Here is a 4,259-nt window from a genome sequence, read left to right as displayed (position 1 = left end):
GATATGGCGTGTGAGATGGCAGGTACTGCGTTTGTGTTTAGCCGCTATCTGCTGCAGGTATAAGAATAATAAAAATGTTAAAAAAAAGATAATAGTTAATGGATAAAAAGCCTAGATAGAGTGTTTAACCATAACTGCTGCAGAACATTTGTTTATCTTAGTTTTAAATATTTGTCGGGTTTGGGCCTGTTTGATTTCTTCAGGGAGTTTGTTCCAGGAGCATGTGTAACGGAGTAGAAAGGTCAAGTTCAATTATAGCTAAAATAGGTATAAACTGCGCCTATAGGTATAAACTCTAGGGGTTTAATGACGTGGTATATCCGGGGTGTGTCCGTGACCCGGATGCTGTGTCCGTGACCCGGATGCTGTGTCCGTGACCCGGATGCTGTGTAAATATAGCTGGACAGTGCAATTGCACGGGACGTAACGTGATCTCCCTCAGTTCATTCTTAACCACTGATGCGGTAAGATCATGTTTTCTGCAGGGTCTGAGATCGCATATAATTTAAGAGATTATTAATGTACCTATGTTTTATTTGAATGTTTGATAAGTAAGATAGCTGTTTTGAGTTTCCCATTCATAGTATGTTAGTTTGGAACATATCACAAGTTTGTTAATGTGAGTTTTCTGTTGTTAACAATGATGGCGCTAACGTGAATGTCCGTGTGTAACATCATTTTAGAATGTAGCTCGATGACCCTGCAAGTCCCGTGTCCAGAAATTGATGCACTGTTTTCCACAGGTAATATTATTATTGTTGTGTTATTATATGTCTGTTGTTCTGTTAGAAGACCGTATTGTAGGAGGTTGGGTCTTCCACCTCGCTAGTTTGCAACACGCTCGCGGCTTACCTAGCAGTCAGGTTGCAGCCATTGTTGCACGTGGTGCGCATGCGTATTCCAAGTGCGGGGTTTTTCCATGCATTTGGATGTTATGATTTCTTGTTGTTGTTGTTAAATGAATACCACTATATGATCACACAAGTGAAGATTTATGTAGTCTACACATTTTGTATTTTTGTTTCATATTATTGTTATAATTTGTGTAGTATGAGTGACTACTGTATGCTCAGTTCATTCTTAACCACTGATGCGAATGTAGCTCGATGACCCTGCAAGTCCCGTGTCCAGAAATTGATGCACTGTTTTCCACAGAATAAATGAACGTGAGCCATCCAGCTGAGAGTGATTCATGAAAAGATACACCCCGTCACATTGGTGCCGTGACCTGTGGACCTGAAGTCAACTCTTCACCTTGACCCGGGACCACTCTGCTGGATCACTCTGCTGGACCGCTCCTGCGTGCTGTCTGGTGGGCGGCGTATGGTTTCACTCAGTTCATTCGGTGATGTTATGCACAAATGGATTGTTGAATTAATGAATGTGATCTGTGATTTATTTTAGTTTTATTGCTGTTTTGGTGACATTTTTCTTTACTGGTCTTTTATCTGATTAGTCTGTATAGTACTGTTTTCTTGAATTGTAATTCAACATGAGCCACAGACCAGGATGTTTCAGTACGCCACTAAGCAGTAGCATTGGGAGGGGTAGAGCGATCCTCCTCAGTGGAGGTAGGGGGATTCCAGTGTTGAGTTATGATAGTCCTGTTCAGGGGGGTGATGTTCATGTTGTGGGTAGTCAGGATGCTGCTGGGGCCCTTCCAGTTAGTGGGGACACAGTTCCTTCTCAGAGCCACGACATTGATCATGCACCGAGCACACGGGTCAGTGATGCCCCATCCCCAATCTCTGCTTTCCAGTTACCTAATGTAGTGAGCCAGATGAGTGACATAATTAGAGATGTTGGTCTACAGCTGGCAGATAGCATACTTGCACGCCTTGACTCAACGCTACCTCCTCTTAGCACTGCGCATGCACAGACCACGCCCACTGATACATCCACCCAGAGTCTAGACCTGTCCCAAGTCCAGTTGGTACCTCACAGGAGGGTGAAGGAGCCTCCAACGTTCAGAGGGGATGATAAGGACGCAGTGAATGTGCGTGAGTGGGAAGACATAATGAGGAGTTATGTGAAAAAGGCGAACATCAGAGCAGATCAGCAGGCGGAAGAAATATTCACCCATCTCAGGGGCAGGGCTAAGGATGTAGTGAAGTATGGGACGAGGAGCAGTGGCATTAATGTCGCTGAAAACCCAGAGGCCATCTATGGTCTTCTACGTAAGCATTTTGCTGCTGTTCCCTGTTCACCTATCCCCCTAGCCGACTTCTACACCACGCTGCCGAAGAGTGGTGAGGATGCGTATGACTTCTGGCTACGCCTCAATCAAGCTGCAGATGTTGCCACTGATCGCCTCAAAGAACAAGGTAAAACACTTGAGTGCCCTCTCCTGGAGGTGACACGTATGTTCATCAGGAACTGTCCATCCAAAGAGCTTGCCATGACTTTCAGATCAAAGACGATCGATAAGTGGACTGCTGTAGAGGTCCAAGATGTACTTGACGAGTTCCACACTCAGGTGTGCTCGAACGGTGTTGCCGCAGCTGTGAGTAAAAGGCCCAGTGAGGGTGTGCTAGTGAACAGAGTTGAGATGTCAGGCACTGATATGTGTTCACCTGAAAAGCAGGATACTCGCCCAGACAAGGGGGCAGAGGCCTTTGAACGTATCATCTCAATGCTAGAGAAAGTCCTAGTGGAGAAGTCTGCTCTGCTTCCAGTGCCATTCGCCTGGACACCCCAGATCCAAGTGTCCGATGCAGGGGCGTGCCCAGTCGGCGCAGCAGGGAAACTTATAGATCTGCATTCAAGGGAGGACTGTGCAGATCCTGTTGATATCTCTCCCAATGATGAAATGGCTGATTGTGAGTCAACATACAAGTCATTCATCTCCAGAGCGCCTTCGAACAAAACAGTAGTATTTCAAGGTCTACACCGAGTCCAAAGGTCTGATAGTTTATTCTATACCACTGTCTCCGCTGCAGATGTCTCTCTTAGAGCGATCATAGACAGTGGTTCTATGGCATGCACGCTTAGCGAGGCTGCGGAGGCGCGTCTCTTGCAGCGTAACCCTGATCTGAGAGGATGCCCCGCTGATGATGTCATTATCATAGGATGTGGTGGTCACCGAGTTGTACCTAAGGCAATATACAATGTCGATGTGGTGGTGTATGACTGCAAGATGGTCATCCCAATGCTTGTGGTGCCTGGACAGACCGATGACATGATACTAGGCAGTAATGCCATCAAGAAAATCCTAGAGTTGATGAGGAAGACTGACAGCTATTGGCGGCTGATATCTGAACATGGTGGTGGCAGTGATGGGGACTGTCATCACTTCTTCTCTCTCCTTTCCAATACAGAGAGATGGAGGGGTGAGACAGTGCCTGAGAAGGTTGGCACACTGAAGCTACAACAGTGTGTGGTGCTACAGCCAAATAGTGAGCATCTTGTATGGGGCAGACTCCCTGTGTCGGCACCTATATCAGAGGGCAGTACGGTGGTTGTGGAACCAACTCAGTCCAGATGCACACCGAATAAAGTTCTGGTTGGCAGAGTTGTTACGCCAATGTGGGGCGACCGATGGCTGCCTATGAAGGTTGTGAATCCCACCGGTGAGCCGGTAGTGCTGAAGCGAAACACCAAATTGGCGGACGTGTTCCCCTGCATTGCCGCTGAAGATCTGTCCCCGCCCGACCACATTCAGTCTTCCCCACAATCCGTGACTGGTGAGTCTGTAGCAAGGCCCAAAGAAGACATCAGAAAGGCACTGGAGGAACTTGGTCTACGCGACCTAGACTTGGACGCGTGTGAAGTCTCTGACCTGTGGAGAGAGAAGCTTTGTCAGCTTGTTGTGAAATACGAGTCAATCTTTTCACGCCACAAGTTGGACTGTGGTGAGGCGTCTGACTTCGTGCACAAGATACATCTGGTGGACGAGAGGCCATTTCGCCTGCCCTACCGCAGAGTGCCACCGAACCACTACGAGAAGCTGAGGTCTGCCATCAACGACATGGAGGAGAAGGGCATAATTCGTAAGTCCAACAGCGAATATGCCTCGCCCTTGGTTCTTGTGTGGAAGAAGGATGGAGGATTGCGCATCTGTACGGACTTCAGATGGCTTAACGCGAGGACAACGAAAGACGCACATCCGCTGCCTCATCAGGCTGACGCGCTGGCTGCACTAGGTGGTAATGCCTACTTCTCCACAATGGACCTTACCTCTGGTTTCTACAACGTGCCTTTACATGAGGACCACAAGAAATACACTGCGTTCTCCTCTCCCTTTGGCCTGCATGAATATA

Source organism: Nansenia antarctica (genome assembly GCF_963989245.1).
Source record: "Nansenia antarctica genome assembly, chromosome: 13".
NCBI classification, from domain to species: domain Eukaryota; kingdom Metazoa; phylum Chordata; class Actinopteri; order Argentiniformes; family Microstomatidae; genus Nansenia; species Nansenia antarctica.
This window is presented reverse-complemented; position numbering follows the sequence as displayed.